We start from the raw sequence: 21,290 nt of genomic DNA, 5'->3' as shown, positions 1-21,290 counted from the left end.
AGCTTGCAGACAGCACATCATTGGGACTTAGCCTCTGTAATTGTGAGAGATGATCTTCATAATCAATCTTTTTCTATATCTCTGTTCTGTTGGCTCTGTTTCTGTAACAGACATGAAGGAGATAAACCTGCTTTGATCCTTTGAAATCAGAAGTTCTGAAGTAGTTATGCAGCTGAACAGAGACTATGTTGTGTGTGTGTATGTGTGTGTGTAAGATTTCTTTATTTGGAAGAGTGACACAGAGAAGGAGAGGGAGAGGGAAAGAGAGAGAGAAATCTTCCATTTGCTGGTTCACTCCCCAAATGGCCACAACTGTTGGGGGCTAAGGCTGGGCCAGGCCAAAGACAGGAACCAGAAACTGTCAGGGTCTCCTATGTGGATGGCAGGGGCCCAAGCACTTGGGCCATCTTCCACTGCTTTCCCAGGCACATTAGCAGAGAGTTGGATCAGAAGCAGAGCAGTGCTCCATGTGGGATCTGACATCACAAGCAGAGTATTAACTTGTTGGCCACAATGCTGGCCCTAAGAATATAATGCGGTGCCAGCACCCCGGGTTCTAGTCCCAGTTGGAGTGCCGGATTCTGTCCCGGTTGCTCCTCTTCCAGGCCAGCTCTCTGCTGTGGCCCGGGAGTGCAGTGGAGGATGGCCCAAGTGCTTGGGCCCTGCACCCGCATGGGAGACCAGGAGAAGCACCTGGCTCCTGGCTTCGGATCGGCACAGTGCGCCGGTCGTAGTGGCCATTTGGGGGGTGAACCAACGGAAGGAAGACCTCTCTGTCTGCCACTGTCTACAACTCTGTCTCTCTCACTCATTGTCTAACTCTGCCTGGCAAAAACAAAAACAAACAAATATATATATATATATATATATATATATATATATATATATACTTTTAAAATACTTGGCCACTGGACCATGTCGTGGCATAGCAGGTTAAGCCACTGCCTGCACTGACATGCTGTATGAGTGCCAGCTCCCTGCTAATGTGCCTGAGAAAACACAGGAAGATGGCCTGAGTACTTGGGTCTCCCCACCCACGTGGGAGTCCCTGATGTTGTTCCTGGCTCCTGGCTTTAACCTGCTTCCCACCCTGCACTCCCACCCCTGCCATTGTAGCTGTTTTAGGGAGTGAACCAACAGATGGAAGAGCTCGCTCTCTCTCTCTCTCTCTGTGTAATTCTGCCCCCCCCTTTTTTTTTTAAAGATTTATTTATTTATTTGAAAGAGTTACACAGAGAGAGAAGGAGAGGCAAAGAGAGAGAGAGGTCTTCCATCCTCTGGTTCTCTCTCCAGTTGGCCAAAACACCTGGAGTTGTGCCGATCCAAAGCCAGGAGCCAGGGGCTTCTTCTGGGTCTCCCACGTGGGTGCAGGGGCCCAAGGACTTGGGCCATTTTCCACTGCTTTCCCAGGCCATAGCAAAGAGCTGGATCAGAAGTGGAGCAGCCGGGACTCGAACCGGCCGCGGAGGCTTTACCCACTACACCACAGCGCCAGCCCCATAATTTTGCTTTTCAAATAAGTAAGTAAATAAATCTTAGAAAAAAGAACACATGGACTTATAAAAAAAATAAAAGAGCAGGTGGTGGTAGGCTTGCTATTTGGGGTTAGTGGTCTATCTCCTGCCTCTTCAGTTAGGAAGAGGTTTCTTACTCCTACAGCTAAATCAATAGAATGAATGTAAAGCATTAGTATATAATGCAGGATACAATTCTCTGGCTTACATTCAGTTTCCTGCGTGTTTTTTTATGTGACTTATAATCCCCTCAGGCCAGTTTTGTTTATCCAGGGTCTGTTACATCCTGTATCTTTCATTGTCTTAGAGCTGACCTGTGACTATTCAGGAACATGTCAGTTACAGCATAACATAAAACATATCCAAGGAATTCCAGTGAAGAAATTGCACAGCTTGGCAAAGTTGGCTGTCAGCCATTTTTGTCACCTCAGCATGTGTGCCACTGTCCCTTTCGTTTTTGAGTCTGGCCTGCAAACTTGTGCCTATGCATTCAAACAGGAATTTGGATTAAGAAGCAGGACCTTGTTCAACTTTGCACAAGCTGTTTCCTGTTGAGTTTGCAAACTTGAATCGTTTGAAGGCAGGAAGGAAAGAAAAACCACCAGAGAGATTCTACATTTGCAAAGACTCCAGCGCAGTGTGTTTACTGAACAGAGAGCGCGGTATGCCAGTGGCCACATTAAGCCTTTGCCCAGCCCGGGAATCTTGGAGTCCAGCAGCAGGAGCCGTGGCAACAGTCCATAGCGATCACATGAGGGCAAAGCAGAGATGACCCCACACTGACCGCAAGCACCTGTGTTCCCCCAGAGGAAGGCCTTGGCCCCTGAAAGCTCTGCCTTCCTGTCCCGGTGTTGGTCTAACGGTCATGAAACTGCAGTAACACAATTGTGTTTCTTCCTTTAACTTAACAGGGCCTCAGTCCTCCTTTTGATTTGTCCAAATTAAGAAATTAGGGCTTTCTACATTTGTCAGTTTCTTTAAAAGGATAAAATAAATTATTGTGGACAGGTAACAGAAGTGTGAGTTCTAGGCCGGCGCTGTGGCTCAATAGGCTAATCCTCCGCCTGCGGCGCCGGCACACCTGGTTCTAGTCCCGGTCGGGGCACCGGGTTCTGTCCCGGTTGCCCCTCTTCCAGGCCAGCTCTCTGCTATGGCCTGGGAGGGCAGTGGAGGATGGCCCAAGTGCTTGGGCCCTGCACCTGCATGGGAGACCAGGAGAAGCACCTGGCTCCTGGCTTCAGATCAGCGCGGTGCACCGGCCGCAGTGCGCCGGCCGCAGCGGCCATTGGAGGGTGAACCAATGGCAAAAGGAAGACCTTTCTCTCTGTCTCTCTCTCTCACTGTCCACTCTGCCTGTCAAAAAAAAAAAAAAAAAAAAAGTGTGAGTTCTAGAGTGTCTGCTAAGTTTGTAATCGGGAGGAGAGCTTAACCTGGCAGGATGGATGGCTAAGCCTGGTGACCTCCATGTCTCTGTTGAATGGGGCCAAAGCATGGCCTTTGAAGTGGCATTGACCCATGTTCTTTGGCTCATTTGCAAATAGAAATTAACAAGAGGCCAATGTGCAGCCCAGACAAGGATTTTTAGGGACTTACGCTCAAGTGCAAGGGAGGCAGCATGGTGGGAAGAGGTTCTGCAGACTGGCTGGCGGCGGAGCTGAACAGGTGTTTTTATGTGGTTGGGGAGGCCTGGTGGTTCCCCTTTGCCCTTGATTTGCTTTGTTTTGCACTTAGTTCGATGTTTTGCACGGGCGCTGTTTTATTTTGCACACACAGTGTGGCTCACATGTCAATGAGGTCACAAATCCATTACATTGGGCTATTCTGGGCAGATCTGTAGGTTGGGAAACTCTGTAACAGGGTAGTAGGCAGTAGGGAATCTGTCCTTGCTCCTCGTTGGTTTGGAGCTGTAGTAGTCAGGTTGGGAGGGGCTTGATTTGTAAGTCCTGTTTCTGTCCATCTCAGAAGGGCTTTCTCACTTTTTACTTGGTATCCTTAGGTAAGTTGAAGAACTTCTTTGAGTCTCAGTTTTTTCATCTGTTTTATGGGGATAATAACATCTCTCTGATGGAGTTGGAAACAGAGTGACAGCAATGACGGTCTCCATCCCTACACATTTAAGCTCTCATGTAAGAGTCACGCCCAGTGGCCCATATCATGTAGGTTTACAGATTGTGCCTCCCTCCTCCCTGTTGAAAATTAGAACATATGCTTATGTGTCAGTTGTCCCGTGCTTGGTGGTGCTTGGGAAGCACTGACCCTTTTCCCACAGAGCAGCCCTAGCATAACGATGCTTTGTGATTTGCGGTGTTTTGACTTTACGATGCTGTGACAGTGATAGGCATTCAAGAAACTATACTCGAAGTATTCACTTTTGACTTTGTCTTGGGCTAGTGATGTGCGGGACAGTCCTGTCCTCTGGTGCTGGGCGGCAGCGACAGTCACAGCTCCACTGCGGGGTCGAGGGTAAATAACCCACACTCTGCTGTGTACATGGTGCTGAGCCACGACATTGAGGAGGTCAGGTGTATTAAGTACCCTTTTGATCTACAGTATTTTCTTTTTTTTTTTTACATGCATGGGGACTAATGGAACCAGGAAAGAGGTTAGAGGATGAATGATCTACAGTATTTTCCACATTTGATGAGTATATTGCATGTAGCCCCGTTATAAGTCAAGCAGCATCGGTGCTATCGTGAGAACACAGTTTATCTGCAATAAATGCCTTGTGTCTCTTTCTGCGCTTACCAGATATGCAGTTTACTAAAAAATATATATTTACTTATTTTAGAGAGAGATTGAGAGAGGGAAATGTCCCATCGGCTGGTTTACTCCTCATTGCCTGTAAAGGCTGGGTGGGGCTGGGTCAGTCCAAAGCCAGGAGCCAGGAACTCAGTCCAGGTCTCTCACTTGAGTGACAGGGACTCAAATACTTGAACCATCACTGCTGCCCACTCCCCCCCGCCATAGGGTGCACATTAGAAGAAAGTGGAGGGTCCGGTATTGTGGCATAGGTAAGCCTGCAGTGCTGGCATTCCATGTGGTTGCTGGTTCCTGTCCTGGATGTTCCTCTTCTGATCTAATGGCCTGGGAAAAGCAGTGGAGGATGTCCAAGTGCTTGGGCTCCTGCTACCCACATGGAAGACCTAGAAGAGGCTCTTGGCTTTGGCCTGGCCCAGCCCTGACTGATGTGGCCTTCTTCTGGGGAGTGAGTCAGCAGATGGAAGATCTTTTTCTCTCTCTCCCTCAACCTGACTTTCAAGTAAATAAATAAATAAATAAATCTTTTTTTTTTTTAAACAAAAAAGAAGAATAAGAAGAAAGCTGGCATTGGAAGCCAAAGCTGGGATCCAAATGCTGGCATTGCAATATGGGGTGTGGGCATCCTGCCTGGAGCTTGACTGCTATGCCAAATGTCCATCCCTAGGCATGCAGCTCCCAGGTTATGAGGGAATTAAGTTTAGCCTAAAAGAAACTACGCAATAGAAATTTTGGTAGAGGTGGAGCAGAGGCCTACATTGTTGTCCCAGGAGCTGTTGAGGGTACTGTCACAGATTCAGGGACAGATTCAGCATTTGTTGTCATTGCAGAATGGTGGATGGTTGACTTTTTTCTGCTCGTGAGATATGAATCAGTGAAGATGCCAACATTTCCCATTTGTATCCTATGTTGTTTCTGTGCACCTAGGGAATGTGAACTGCATAACCTGGGGGTGGGGAAGATGCAGAGTATGGCAGTGATAGCTGCCAGCCCCCTGTCACCACCCCTCCACCATGGTGCCCAGAAGTGTGTCTTGCCACTGGAAGATTGACTTCAGCACCTAAGAGTGAGTGACTGGTTGTATAACCTATGCCTGATAATTTTCTGCCTTCAGTTCTCATTTTATGCTTAGAACCGGGTTGGTTAGTAGCTGTGTGCCATGGCTGGACCCATGGCACTGCCTTTGGCTGCAGCTCTGTAGGACTACACATATTCACCATCAGGCTTTGCACCATGTGTTTCTCCTGTGCTGGGCCGAGGGCAGTTCTTGGCCATGTTTGGTTATGCTGGAATTCTGATTCAAACGTGGCACTTTGTCTTAAAAATATGAAATCTGGAAATGTAATACAAGGGTGCTTCAAGAAACTCATGGGAAGTGGAATTAAACGATAAATTGATTTTGGGGCAAAAAATTTGAAATCTGTGCATATGAAAGCTCTTCAAGGCTGGCGCCATGGCTCACTTGGCTAATCCTCTGCCTGCGGTGCTGGCACCCCGGGTACTAGTCCTGGTTGGGGCACCGAGTACTAGTCCTGGTTGCTCCTCTTCCAGTCCAGTTCTCTGCTGTGGCCCAGCAAGGCAGTGGAGGATGGCCCAAGTGCTTGGGCCCTGCACCCGCATGGAAGACCAGGAGGAAGCACCTGGCTCCTGGCTTCGGATCGGTACAGCGCCGGCCGTGGCAGCCATTAGGGTAGTGAACCAACAGAAGGAAGACCTTTCTCTCTGTCTCTCTCTCACTGTCTATAACTCTACCTGTCAAATAACAACAACAACAACAAAGTATGGAAATGTATATTATGAAAAAAACTATGCATAAATTTAAAAGTTTTTTTGAACCACAATACATTTATCTTTTAATTCCCATTTTCATAAACGTTTTGAAATACTCTCATATATACTCCTAACTTCTTCTGAAAATATTTCTGATCTAAATAGCCATCTCAGTTCTTCAAAGCAGCTTGTGTTTTAAAAGATTTCGTTATTTATTTGAAAGGCAGAGTTACAGAGAGAGTGAAAGTGAGGGAGAGAGAGAGATCTTTCATCCCTGGTTCACTCCCTAGATGGTCTCAATGGCTGGGCTGGATCAGGCCAAATCCAGGAGCCAGGAACTCTATCTGGGTGACAGGGGCCTAAGCATTGAGGTCATCTTGTGCTGCTTTCTCATCACATTAGCACAAAGCTGGATAGGAAATGGAGCATCCAGGACATAAACCGGAGCCCATGTGGGATGCTGGTGCTACAGATGGCAGCTTAACCCACTGGCCACACCACTGGCCCCTGTTCAAAGCAGTTTCACAAGTTACAGAGTGGAATGTTTCTGATTTGCAAGTCAAGAACCTTAGAATGACTTTAACTTGGTTGGAAAGGAGGTACTCCTGAGACTTCCTTTCTTTGTCAGGCCTCAGGTTCCCTGCTCCCTAGAAACCAGTAGTGACTTTGGCAGTGAGCCATGGAGAATAGATCTAAAATTTTTCTTTATTATAAACTTGCTGCTGCTAGTCTTTTGAGGGAGGTTGCCACTATGCCAGTTAGGACACTTGTGATAAAGCTCGCCTATTTTTAATAATAAATCATTAGTCATTTTTTTCTTTCAAACTATAAAAAATATATAGTGTAGTAGAGTGTGAAATGAAATGTGAAAAGTTCTCTGTCTCCTTAATGCTTTTTTTTTTTTTTTTTTGACAGGCAGAGTGGACAGTGAGAGAGAGAGAGACAGAGAGAAAGGTCTTCTTTTGCCGTTGGTTCACCCTCTAATGGCCGCCACGGCCGGTGTGCTGCGGCCGGCACACCGCGCTGATCCGAAGGCTGGAGCCAGGTGCTTCTCCTGGTCTCCCATGGGGTGCAGGGCCCAAGCACTTGGGCCATCCTCCACTGCACTCCCGGGCCATAGCAGAGAGCTGGCCTGGTAGAGGGGCAACTGGGACAGAATCTGGCGCCCTGACCAGGACTAGAACCCGGTGTGCCTGTGCCACAAGGTGGAGGATTATCCTGTTGAGCCACGGCGCCGACCTCCTTAATGCTTTTCCCTAGAGGTAATCATTGTAAATAACTTCTGTGTATCCTTGCAGACATTGGCCATGCAATTGTAAGCATATCCATTCCTGCTGATGCATGTGCACATGCATACGTAGGCATATGTGTATTTTATACTCAACAAACAGCATTTATATGTATATATATAATCTTCTTAATATCTTCTTCTTATATATCTTAAGAAGATATATATATATCTTCTTAAAAGCATAGACAGAATTTTACTGTAGGACCATTTTGTATCTTGTTTTTTCACTTAATACTGTATCAAGGTGTCTTGCCATTTTAGTACATGTAGTAGTTAGTGGTATTTCATTGTTTGGTTTGACCATAGTTTGTTTAACATAATGCCTTTTCATGGATGTTTAGGTTGTCCCTAAACATAATACTCTCATAAATAGTCTTGCAGATCTCCTTACATGTATCTTACACGATGAATTTGGTGCGTAAATGCTCTCATTAGTGGAGCCAGATGTGAGGATTACATTGCTGTATTTTAAATACAGTCATGAATTGCTTAATGACAGGGATACATTCTGAGAAATTCATCATTATGTGATTTCATCATTGTGCAGTTATCATAGAGTGTGCTTGCACAAACCTAGGTAATATAGCCTCCTACACGTCTAAGCTATATAATACATACACACACACACACAGCATATTGCTCCTAGGGCCACGATGAATGAGACAGCACAAGAATCAATCAAGCATAAGAGAAAATGATGCAATCAAGAAATGCGGTCAATTTGAGATGGATGAGTCTTCTGGTGACATAACATGGCATACTGTATTACAGTACATTTTTTTTTTGGGGGGGAGGCCAGGCAGAGTTAGACAGTGAGAGAGAGACAGAGAGAGAGTTATAGACAGTGAGAGAGAGAGAGAGAAAGGTCTTCCTTCCGTTGGTTCACTCCCCTAGTGGCCGCTACAGCCAGTGCCCTGACAATCTGAAGCCAGGGGCCAGGTGCTTCCTCCTGGTCTCCCAAGCGGGTGCAGGGACCCAAGCACTTGGGCCATCCTCCACTGCCTTGCCAGGCCATAGTAGAGAGCTGGACTGGGAGAGGAGCAACCAGGACTAGTACCCGGTGCCCCAACGGGGGCTAGAACCCAGGGTGCCAGTACTGCAGGCAGAGGATTAGCCAAGTGAGCCACAGCTCTGGCCAGTAATTTTTTTTTTTTTTAAGATTTATTTATTTGAAAGGCAGAGCTACAGAGAAGGAGAGACACAGAAACAGATTGCACATCTATTCCCCAAATGGTTCACTTTCCAAATGGCAACAACAGCCAGGGCTGGGCCAGGCCAAAGCCAGGAGCCAGGAAATCTATCCAGATCTCCCATGTGGGTGACAGAGGCCCCCAAGTACTTGGACCATCTTCTAGTGCTTTCCAGGTACATTAGCAGGGAGCTGTGCCAGAAGTGGAGCAGCTGGGACTTGAACTGGCATTCATATGGGATGCTTTCTTTGAAGGTGGCGGCTTAATCTGCTGTACTACAACACTGAATTCTATAGTCATTTTTATAAATAGAATGAATATACTTTATTTTTTAAAAAATTATTTGCGTATTTACTTATTTGAAAGAGTTACAGAGAGAGATGTGGATAAATACACACACACGCACACACATACACACACACAGAGGGATCTTCTATTTACTGGTTCACTCCCCAAATGGCTGCAATAGCCAAGGGTGGTCTAGGCTGAAGCCAGGAGCTTCTTCTGGGTCTCCCATGTGGTTGCAAGGGCCCAAGTACTTGGGCATCCTCTGCTGTTTTCCCAGGCACATTAGCAGACAGCTAGATCAGAAGTGGAGAAACCTGGATTTGAACCAAGCACCCATATGGGATGTTGGTGTCGCAGGCAGCAGCTTAACCCCTGTGCCACAACACCAACCACTATAGTCAAATTCTTATAAGTAGAAGAAATACACTAACATGAAGTTTAAAAGTATAGTAAATACGTAGACCAATAGTATAGTCATACATTATCATTATCAGATATCATGTACTATATAAAATTATGTAGCCTATACATAATATACATATAACTGGCAGAGCAGTTTTGTTTACACCAGTATCACCACAAACACATGAATAATGCATTATGTTACAACCTTATGGTGGCTAGACATCACTAGGCAATAGCGTTTTTCAGCTCCAGGGTAATCCTATGGTACCACTGTGGTGTATGCATTCTGTCGTCCTCATTGACCAGACGTCATTATGTGATGCGTGACTGTATCAGGGATTTCATAGATTGTAGCTGAAAATATTTATCATAAAACCTGATGACCAAGTAACAAAATGTCTCCCTATAATGTACAGGAAACATATTTATAGTTAGTAGAAGTGTTTTGGAAGACAGGTTAATATTGTTTGTTAGGAGTTAATTCATGGTGAAATATTTGTTTGTAGAACACCAGATTAACAGACCATGAAGGAATGTAAGAGGGCAGCATTTTTTCTGCATTGCCATGGTAGCAGATACAGAGCTGTGACACATCCATCATTAGAATGTACTTCCAGAGATGGAATAGAAAAAGAGTAATTTCTCATAAGAGGAGGTGAGACTTGTTGAGGGTGGACTTTGCTTTCTAAAACTATATCCATAGTGATTTTAAAATGACAGCTTTTAAAGATCCCTAAAGAACTAAACATTAAGACTAAATAGAAGAAAGGATCTGAATGTACATGTTAGGCCGAAATAGGAAACACATTTTAATTCCATGAAATGAATACTAACTGCTGTTTAGAGTGAATCTTGAGAATAAAGGTAGACATGGCTGTCTCTAAGTTGATCCTTGCAATTAAATTTACTTGCTCTAAGCTCACAGTCAAATTCCTGTTTGCCTCTATGTCACATCCCTGTGGTCAGGTGTTTGGCTGGCAGCATCCAGGTAGCCAAGCTGGCTGTCTCCTATGGATGGGCCCCCAGTGCCACTGTCCAGCTTGCTTCCCAGGAGGCTGCCATTCTGCCACCAAGACGTCCAGTGCAGTCAGCCCCCGGCAGCTCCAGTGTAGCTGGAAACATTTTCTGCTAACTGTTGTTACCCTGTGTCTTATAACTGTGTCTGTCCTCGCTCAGTTGTATATATAACTCAAGTGTTCATGCCAGTGGTTCTCAGCTAAGGGGGATTTTTGCCTCCTAGGGGACATTTGGCAGAATTTGGAGACATTTTTGGGAGTTTTAGCCTTGGTGTGTTCCTGGCATCTATTGAATAGAGGCCAAGGATGCCTGTAAGCATCCCACAGTGCACAGGACAGCTTCCTTGTCCTGCAGAGAGCTGCCCAGCCTCACAGAGCTGAGGTTATGAAACACCGCTGTCCACAGTGATGTCACCTATGGAGGTTTTCTAGCATGTCTACTTTATCATGAATTGAACTTTTGGCAAAAATCGTATTGTTTGATAGTAAACCACCATAGACTTGGAATAACTAAGGGGACTGATACTGTGGTGGCGAGAGATTAGCTTTAGTCTTGGTAGCAACTAGGAGATGGGCATTCTAATCTCATTGTTATCTAATTAGCTATGAGACCTTTGGTAAGCCACTTAATTATTGTGAAATGAGGGCATTTTCCTGAGTTGCCTACAGAGTCTAAGTCTTAAAATACTCCATCACTCTGCAGTCACAAATGTATCTTTGAAGTGGGATAAGATTAAGCAGTAGGCACATAGAGATGTTCTGCTCCATTGATTCTTTTGTTTCTCCAGCCTCCGGATGTTGCTATGCTATAATCCTTTGCTAGCTCTTCAGTTGTCCTGGCTCTTAAGATCATCCTGCACTTGGAATCTAGACATCCAACTCTGAGACGCTCTCCCTGGCTTAATAATAACTTATCACACTTGCCACCTGGCTTTCCTGCAGCAGTTAGATACAGTATTAGTTCAATAGTGTATCCACTTTGTAAATAGAGATTACTGAGTGCTGATCTCAGCCAAGTGTTTGATCCCTGCAGTAAGCCTGAAGAAAAGGGCTTATTCTCCCCAAATTATAGATGAAGGAACTGCAGCTCAAAGAGATGTACCAGGTCATATGTCTCTGTAAGTGACATTTCCAGGACAGATATTTCCTGAATCCCCTTGATTCGTGGAGAGGGCTCTCCCTCCTGTGTTCCCCCGGTCACAAGGCAGTGATGGCCCAGCCAGTGGCACCTGAGAGTCGAGGCCTTTATTCACCAAATTAGAAACACAGGCTTCCCAAAAGGTGAAATACCACAAAATGGACCCAAATCTCAGGAGTTTTAAGTCCTTTCTATACACAGTGCATCTCTGACATGGTGGGTGTTAGTTCTAGCTGGTGTCTGGCAACAGAACGATAGACAGAATACATGCTTCAAAGTTGGACGCCTGCATTGAGTTGTGGATTCTTTACTTGCCAGCTGTGTGACCCAAGGTGAGCTACTTTACTTCTAGGCCTTAATGTTCTCATCTGTAAATTGGGAATTACACTTAATTTATAAGGTTGCTGTGAGAATAAAGTGAGATAATATGCATCTGTGAGTCCTAGATTTTTCTTCTTTCTTTCTCTTCTTTTTTTTTTTTTTTTTTTTTGAGGACCTATATAGATTGACCCAACTTTTTATTTTGCCAAGATTGTAAAATCAGCATACACCACTATCTTCATAAATCAGCAATCATTTCTATCCTTTTTTTTTTTAAGGTTTATTATTTATTTGAAAGAGTTACACAGAGAGAGGAGAGGTAGAGAGAGAGAGAGAGGTCTTCCATCCGATGGTTCACTCTCCAATTGGCTGCAACGGCCGGAGCTGTGCCAATCCAAAGCCAGGAGCCAGGAGCTTCTTCTGGGTCTCCCATGTGGTTGCAGGGGCCCAAGGAGTTGGGTCATCTTCCACTGCTTCCCCAGGCCATAGCAGAGAGCTGAATCGGAAGAGAAGCAGCTGGGACTAGAACCAGTGCCCATATTGGATGCCAGTGCTTCAGGCCAGAGTGTTAACCTGCTGCACCACAGCGCTGGCCCCTCTATCCTTTTTAAAAAAAATTTTTTTTAAAAATTTATTTGAAAGGCCGAGTTACAGAGAGAGGAGGAGAAACAGAGAGAAAGAGATCTTCCCATCCACTAGTTCACTCCCCAAATGGCCACAATATCAGGGCAGGGCTGGGGCTGGGCCAAACCAAATCCAGGTTCCAGGAGCTTCCTCTGGATCTCCTACATGGGTGCAGAGGCCCAAGTACTTGGGCCATCTTCCACTTTCTTTCCCAGGTGTATTAGGGAACTGGATTGGAAGTGGGATGGTGGTATCACCGGTGGAGTCTTAACCCACTATGCCACAATGCTGACCCTTACAATCATTTATAATGAAAGGACATATATATATATATATATTGAAATGTCCTTTCATTATAAATGATTGTATATATATATATATATATATATATATATATATATATATATAAAATGACAGATGGAAGTAATCTTAACAGAAAAACCAACTTTCAGTAGTTCCCATTTTTTTCACTTGGTCATGGACTTGTAAGGATTCCATCACAGGCTGGTGTGAGTCTGTTTGCCAGAGCTTGGGAAACTGTGATGTATTTAGCGTATAAAGCAGTGCTTACTTGCTTACTGTGCTGGGTGCTTGGTAGGCAAGAAGAAGATAGTGAGAAATACCGTTAATAATGACATACTTGGAGATTGTGATGCTGATAACAGTGACATTCGTTTCTGTGGACTTCTGTAAAGGTTGTAGATCATATTTTTAGTAGATTATACAAGTACTCAAGAGACCAGTAAAATGGTCTCTGCCTTATAAAGTGAATCATTAGGTGATTGCCTGGGACACAGTTCCCAGACAAGCAGATTCGGATTCCCACAGGTCAGAGAGTGAGTCAGAGTTGTTGTAGGTTTATACTGCCCTTACTCAGAGTAGCAGTGAGAAATGCACAACAAACAGCCACTAGCCCACGAAGACAGTTGGGCCACGGGAGTTACCCACCTCTGTATCTGTAGTAGTGGTCGGACACACATGCACACACCCATACACACAGACATGCACAAACACATACATCCACACACCTGCTTCCTCATGTCTACACCCACTAGCAAATAGTCACACATCTGTACATCTACATTGGTCTGCCAACATCTGCCCCTAACCATGCTCCCTGATTGCTTGTATGGACTTACAGACAACAGTGGCTCATTGCCAGACAGTTATATAACAGAGTTGGGGGCAGCTAGCCAAGCAGGTATGCCTCTAGGTTACCATGACACCAGTTGCCATAGAGGCACAGAGATACCAGAGCACAGACATATGGCAGAAAGGCATGGGAACTTGGTAAATTTCACCTCTCAGCCTCATCTTCTCAGTATTAGGTGAATGAGAAGTAGCATTGCCATGTGGATTCCTTTCACTGACTGCTGTACCCCACCAGCCTGCTGAGTTCTTTTCTGTCCATGTTATATCATTGCTTTTCTGAACCCCTGATTGTGGTGGAATGAAAAGGCCATGTGAAGATGGCCGCTGACAACGGAGCCTGCCTGGTATCAGACTATGATTGGATGGCTTCGGAAACCACATGACAGTGGAAACTGCCTGGCAACAGGCTGTGATTGGTTAGGGCATAGACTGCCCCTTGACCAGGTTGGCTGCCTTGACTATATAAGCTGCTGTACTGACTGAAATAAACGAGTCTGCAGGCTGCTTGCCTCTGGGCTGCTTTCACCCCACTCCCGGGGTCTGTGTGGTGACTCTGCGCCTCTTGCCCCCACCATGCTCCTCCTCTCAGGACGAATCCACCTTAACACCTGATGACTAGGTTCTTTAAAATATAGCAAATCTTTTTTAAAAAGATTTTTATTTATTTATTTGAAAGTCAGAGTAACACCCAGAGAAAAGGAGAGGCAGAGAAAGAGAGAAAAAAGTCTTCCATCCACTGGTTTTCTCTTCAGTTGGCCACAATGGCTGGAGCTGTGCCGATCCAAAACCAGGAGCCAGGAGCTTCTTCTGGGTCTCCCATGTGGGTGCAGGGGCCCAAGGACTTGGGCCATCTTCCATTGCTTGCTTTCCCAGGCCATAGCAGAGAGCTGGATGGGAAGTGTAGCAGCTGGGACTCGAACCAGCACCCATATGGGATGCTGGCACTGCAGGTGGCAGCCTTACCTGCTATACCACAGCTCCAGCCCCAAAATATAGTGAATCTTGTCCCTTAAGTCATTTGACAAATATTTTATTGCACTTCTATTATGTTCCAAGTCCTGTTTCAGGTATTGGGGGTACAAAAGAAACAAATTAGACAAAGGGGCCGGCGCCGTGGCTCAACAGGCTAATCCTCTGCCTTGCGGCGCCGTCACACTAGGTTCTAGTCCCGGTTGGGGCGCCGGATTCTATCCTGGTTGCCCCTCTTCCAGGCCAGCTCTCTGCTGTGGCCCGGGAGGGCAGCGGAGGATGGCCCAAGTGCTTGGGCCCTGTACCCGCATGGGAGACCAGGAGAAGTACCTGGCTCCTGGCTTCAGATCAGTGCGATGCGCTGGCTGCAGTGCGCTGGCCACAGTGCGCCAGCCACAGCGGCCATTGGAGGGTGAACCAATGGCAAAGGAAGACCTTTCTCTCTGTCTTTCTCTCTCACTGTCCACTCTGCCTGTCAAAAAAAAAAAAAAAAAAAATTAGACAAAGGCCCTGCCTTCCAGTAGCTTTTTTTTTTTTTTTAAAGATTTATTTGTTTATTTGAGAGCTAGAGCCACAGACAAAGAGAGGGAAAGACAGCAAGAAAGGTCTCCCATCTGCTGGTTCACTCCCCAAATGGCCACAATGGCTGGAGCCAGGCTGATCCAAAGCCAGGAGCCAGGAGCTTATTTCAAGTCTCCCACACAGGTGCAGGGGCCCAAGCACTTGGACCATCTTCCATTGCTTTCCCAGGCCATAGGCAGGGAGCTGGATTAGAAGAGGAGCATACGGGACACAAACAGGTGCCCAAATGGGGTACCAGCACCGCAGGTGGAGGCTTAGCAGACTAAGCCACAGTTCCGGCCCCTCAAGGAGCTTTTAAAATTCTAGTTCTTGGGGTCATGGCTGGAGGAGTATAGAAAGGGGAGATAAACAGTCAAATAAAGAAATATGTGCCAGCTGGTGCTGTGAAGAAAAGGAGAGCAGCCTTAGCTGAGATCGGGCGCGTTCAGGGAGGTATGGCCGTGGACTGAGAGCAGTGCTGAAGACGGGGAGTCGGATGTATGCGCAGTGCCAGGAGTGACCTCTGTGATAAGGCGACTTGTGTGTGGAACCTGGGAGAAATTTGGTGTTAAGGGAGTTAATTAGCACACTTTTCTTGTGCTTGTCAAGTTAGTTTGATTCTGTGATAAAGCGCGGCTTTTACACTTTTCTGTGGAGAAGATCAAATGCTGGACGAGAGCAGTTAGAGAAATGGCCATGCATTTACAGTGCTGTTTCCTCAGATTACAAAGCAAAAAAGAAACAAACAGAAAGAGCTGAGTAAAGTGGTTGTCTTGGACTCTCTATCAACAAATGAGCCGGCTTTTCTCAAATGCCCGTTGTCACTGTTTCTCCTTCCTGGCTGCCTGGGCGTCCATCCAGGAAGCATCTTTAAAGTATTAAATATTCAGTAACACTGGAGAAAGTCAGTCTCATCTGAGAAATTGTGGTGTAGAACCCAAGAATCTTGAAGCAGAAGGCTAATGGTAGGTTATTTAGGAATACCTGCTATTCTGCTAAATGTTTCGGAATTTCAGATGCTTCTGAGCACAGCCCTAGAGAATATAATGAATTCCTTCACATGGCTCCAGAGCTGAAAAAATTGAGCAGTCTACTGTTAGCTGAACATTTTACTTTTGAGGCTGAAATTGCCAGTAGCATTTTATTTTTTTATTTTTTAGATTATTTATTTATTTATTTATTTTTTTGACAGGTAGAGTTACTGACAGTGAGAGGGAACGACAGAGAGAAAGGTCTTCCTTTCATTGGTTCACCCCCCAAATGGCCGCTACGGCTGGAGCTACACTGATCCGAAGCCAGGAGCCAGGTGCTTCCTCCTGGTCTCCCATGCGGGTGCAGGCACCCAAGCACTTGGGCCATCCTCCACTGCCTTCCCGGGCTATAGCAGAGAGCTGGACTGGAAGAGGAGCAACCAGAACTAGAACCCGGTGCTCATATGGGATTCCATCACCGCAGGCGGAGGATTAACCTAGTGAGCCATGGTGCCGGCCCCGCCAGCAGCATCTTAAATAAGTTCTGTATTTTCTAAGTTACTTTCTCTAGTGACACACACCACTAGAGGATTAGAAGGAGACATCAAGAATTCACTTTTTTTTTTTTTTAAGATTTTATCTATTTATTGTAGTAAGAGGGAGAGAGAGAGAGATCACTCTTCCATCCACTGGTTCACTCCCTAAATGGCTGCAATGGCCAAGGCTGGGCCTGGCTGAAGCAAGGAGCCTGGGAATCCATCAGTAGCATTTGTGTTGCCAGCAATGCAGGCTGCATCTTAACCTCCTGCTCCACAACGCTGGCTTCAAGAATTCACTCTAATGTTGTTGTAGTTGTCTTTTTTGTTTAAGTTTTTTTTTTTTTAATTTCAAAAGAATTACAGAGAGGGAGACACACACACACACACACACAGATCTTTCATTTGCTGGTTCTCTCCACAGATGGCCTCAGCATCCAACACCGGACCCAGCTGAAGCCAGGAGCCGGGAGCTTCATCTGGGTCTCTCATGTGGGTGCCAGAGGACCAAGCACTTGGGCCATCTTCTGCTGTTTTCCCAGGCCATTAGCAGGGAGCTGGATTGGAAGTGGCACAGCTGGGACATGAACCAGCACCCATATGGGATGCCAGCACTGCAGGCAGCAACTTTACCCACTATACCACAATGCCAACCCCTTGATATTCTTTTTCATCACCCATGTCCTTGGGGGTTCCTGCAGTTCTGGAATCCACTCATCCCCAAGAAGGAGTAGTCATAGAGAACTGAACTGCTTTCTCTACTAACCGGAAGATCTTGGTGATTTGGTTTGGTTTGATTATACTAAAAGAGCTACCATGTGCCCAAGTACTTGGGACATGATCTGCTGCCTCCCAAGTGCATTAGCAGGGAGCTGAGTTGGAAGCTGAGCAGCCAGGACTCAAACTGGCACTTGGTCATAAGAGGCAGTTTAGCAACCACTGAACCACAATGCCCACCCCCAAATAAGGACTTTTGATAAAGCTCCACCTGCTGTTCACTCCCCAAATGCTTGAAATAACCAGGGTTAGGCTAGGCTGAAGTTAGGAGCCCGGCACTCAGCCTGGGTCTCCCATGTAGGTGACTGGAGTACTTGAGCCATCACTGCTGCCTCCTCCAGGAAGCTGGATTGGAGATGGAGTAGCTGGGACTGGAACCAGGCCCTGTGATATCAGATTATGGGCATCCCAAGCTGTGACCTGACTGTTGCGCCACATGCCTGCCCCAATTTTCTAGTTTTAAATAAGGATTCCCAGGGTGGATAGATTCAAGCATCATTTGAAGATTCCTCTTCAGAAATAATGAAGTTCCACCATGCAAACCCAGGGTTTGCCAAATACAATCTGCTTGAACCATCAGAGAGGCTGACCTCAAGTGAAATGCTGAATAAGTGGACTTGGATGCTTCTATGCACAAACAAGAGGCAGTGTGAGTCTAAAAATAGAGACATTGTCAAGGTTGCCATGTGTATTTCACAGATGAGAAAACTGAGCTCCAGAAAATGCAGGTGGGAGTCAGAGGACCATGGCAAGGCAGTGGCACGGCTGCGCTGGAACTTGTCCTCCTGATGTTGAGTCTGTTTCATGCTCCTCCTGTGAGCGCACATTCTGCTCAAGAAAAAACACCGTGGCGAAAATGCTTAGCAGTGTAAAAGGGCCAGCTTAAAAGCCGTGATGGCGTTCCTGGTCCTTTGTATCCTACGCTCTTGCCTTCCTTTCAGAGCCTGAGGATTATCTACAGCAGCCACTTTCAAATCCTTGTCCGTTAATTAATCCCATCATCACTGTCATTTCTGTTGAGCAGTTTTTCTCCTGGTTATAGGTGATGTTTTCCTGCTTCATCTCCTATCTGGTGTTTTTACTGGGTACTGCATTTAATGGCGGAACACAGCTGAGTATCTAGATTTTTCTGTCTTTACAGAGTAGTGAAGTTTGTTTTCATAAGCAGTTACTTGCTGATCAACTCGATCCCTTCAAGGCTTGCTTTTAAGCCCATTAGGGAGATTTTAGAGTGGTGATTATTCCACTATGGCTTGTTTAGCCTTTCTGGGTCTCCCCTGAACATCCCAGGTGTTCACCAGGTCTCTTCACTCTGGCTGTCAGAATACATGAGAGCTCTGGGAGTGGTTCAGTTCAGTTCATGGCTTCCCTGGCTTTGTCTGACTTTTCCCTTCCCTCCCCTCCTTTCCTTTTCTTCTTATGCAAAAGGCAGAGAGGGAGGGAGGGAGGGAGAGAGAGGGCGAGAGAGAGAGAGAGAGAGGGAGCTCTCATCTACTGGTTCACTCCCTAGATGCCTGCAATGGCTGGGATGGGCCTGGCCAAAGCTGGGAGCCAGGAACTCATTTCAGGCCTGCAGTGTGGGGGCGGGAGCCTTCCCAGGGTCTGCATTAGCTAGAAGCTGGAGGCAGGGCCTGGAGGCAGTATGGACCCAGGCACTCTGATGTGGGATGCAGACATCTTAACTGGCATCTTTTTTTAAAAAAAGATTTATTCATTTATTTATTTGAAAGAGTTATACAAAGAGAGAAGAGAGAGAGAGGTCTTCCATCTGATGGTTCACTCCCCAGTTGGCCACAACGGCCAGAGCTGCGCTGATCCGAAGCCCCAGGATCCAGGAGCCTCTTCTGGGTCTCCCACACGGGTACAGGGGCCCAAGCACTTGGGCCATCTTCTACTGCTTTCCCAGGCCACAGCAGAGAGCTGGATCGGAAGAGGAGCAGCCGGGACTAGAACCGGTACTCATATGGGATGCTGGCACTTCCCCATCCCCATGGAATTCTGGCGTTAATCCACTGTGCCACAGTGCTGGCCTTTTAATTGACATCTTAATTGCTAGGCTATACACCTGTCCCATCGAGTTTCAGACGAAGCATGCACAGTTTAGTGTTGAATGAAAGACTCAAAAGAATCTCTGTGCCAATTTCTGGAGATTCTTCTGTGTGTAGACTCCTCTTCTCCTGGACTTTCTCACAAACTCAGGCACCTAAAACTGTACACTCTCTCTGTCTCTGTCTCTGTCTCTGTCTCTCTCTCTCTCTCCCCCACACACATACACACACACACACAGAGAGAGAGAAAGAAAGAAAGAGGGAAAGAGAGAGAGGGAGGGAGTCAGTGAGATGGCTGTGCTCTGCTTGGCTGCCCCCTCCCTGCATGTGGTCCTAGAAGTGCCTCCAGGCAGGAAGTTGGGGCAGTGAGAGACACATCTCACTTGTCTCCCTTCTCTCAGGGATCAGAGTCTTACACTACCGGTATCCAGCGTCTGGAAGAGCAATTCTGGTTCCAGCTACTTTGCCATTTACTTGGATTTTATTTCTAATATTTTTCTGTAGTAAGTAAAGCAGGGATCCTGTCCCCAAGGTAGGTAATAAACAGTGGTCAGGAGGCTTGACATCACATACCACGGTGGTAGGATGTCAGGGTCCCATGACCTGACCCTGCCTCACTAAACTAAATCCTGCTTCCACCCCCTTGCATACTTAAGCATACCAGCGGGGCTTACTAGTTAGCACTGGCAGAGACAAACCCAGGGAGCAAAAGAGGAAGGCAGCAGAAGAATGGGATGGGAAATGCTTTGGAGCCGTGTATCAGGAGAGCAATTTGCGGCCTGCATGGTCACTCAGGGAGCTGCGTCACCCATACTAAAATAGAAGTATTAGCCACCATGTCCCCTACCCTGACCACTGAACTGAGAGAGTCTGGAATATGTTATCTCAATTAATCTTCATTTTCTACATAATGAAGACACTTATTTCTACTTTGCAAGTAGGAAGCTGAACCTCAGAAAGGCAAAGTTGCCTGCATGGCGACACAGCTAGTCCGCAGCAGTGCTGAGATTTTCGGCCAGATCTGCAGGGTGCAAAGCTTGTGCGCAGAATCCTGTTTACTGCCAGGAGCTGCCTTTCCCTACACTCCGATTTTGCCAAATTCCCTAATGGTTTTCCCCTTTCTACCTCATTCTGTCTCTGTAGGGGCGCCATTTATTTTCTTCCAACTTTAAAACCAATTCATGCTAATTGTAGAAGAATTTGAAAGTAGAAAACTTTAGGAGAAAAATGATCTATGCTCTTATCCTTCATTATTATTTCCAGTTCCAAACTGTGCTTATTAGCTGCAGCGTTCACTTTGTAATTACTGTGCCTCCATCAGACAGCAGAAGTAGTTAAGGATGCTTATTGATTTCAGGCACCATAGGAACTACATAGACTACTGAGAACATCATGTAACTTACTAAGAAACCCCCACACCTTTGTGTTTAAGCTGGAAAACCACTGGGTAACAGGGGATACACAATGAGGCTTGACAGTCTTATTGCCTCAGGCATCTGCCGTGTTTAGTTTCAGCTCCTTGCACCATGCTGTACCTGTAGGCAATGAACAGATAGTCTGATTGATCAGTAGGCTTTTAGAAATGGAAATCGAATTCAGTGCATTCTTGAGATACACAGTGAGCACCTACCATGTGCCAGCTCCTGGGGCTGAAGTGCAAGTTGAATGCCATCTTTCATTGTGGCAAAAAATGACCTAAATGAAAGATCCCGGTGGAAAGAAGGGGCCATCAAAGAAGGAGGTACCTTTCCCTGAAGGGAGGAGAGAACTTCCACTTTGATTATGGCCTTGTCTAAATAAGGTTGGAGTTGTGAACTCAAGAGGCTTCCATAGCCTTGGCAGCTCATGACAAGAGCCTTGGGTGATTACTGACGTTATAAATAAAAGTGTCAATTGTTAATCAACAACAGGAGTCACTGTGCACTTGCTCCCCATGTAGGACCTTTATCCTTTTTTTTTTTT

At 46.1% G+C, this 21,290-nt stretch overlaps 1 protein-coding gene across 5 annotated transcripts in view; it reads left to right on the top strand.

Annotated features, from left to right (window-relative positions):
* The window catches only part of SHLD1 (shieldin complex subunit 1), a 121,309-nt gene that overhangs the window by 41,302 nt on the left and 58,717 nt on the right, over window positions 1–21,290 (top strand). The window contains exon 3 of one of the 5 annotated variants that reach the window (XR_009867084.1): window positions 5,199–5,337. The exons of the other annotated variants lie outside the window; for them this stretch is intronic. The gene's annotated coding sequence lies outside the window, so the exon portion shown is untranslated. The remainder of the gene's footprint in view (window positions 1–5,198; window positions 5,338–21,290) is intronic. 5 annotated transcript variants of the gene reach the window in all.

This window comes from Lepus europaeus, chromosome 10 (genome assembly GCF_033115175.1).
Source record: "Lepus europaeus isolate LE1 chromosome 10, mLepTim1.pri, whole genome shotgun sequence".
In the NCBI taxonomy this organism is placed as follows: Eukaryota; Metazoa; Chordata; class Mammalia; order Lagomorpha; family Leporidae; genus Lepus; species Lepus europaeus.
This window is presented reverse-complemented; position numbering and strand designations above follow the sequence as displayed.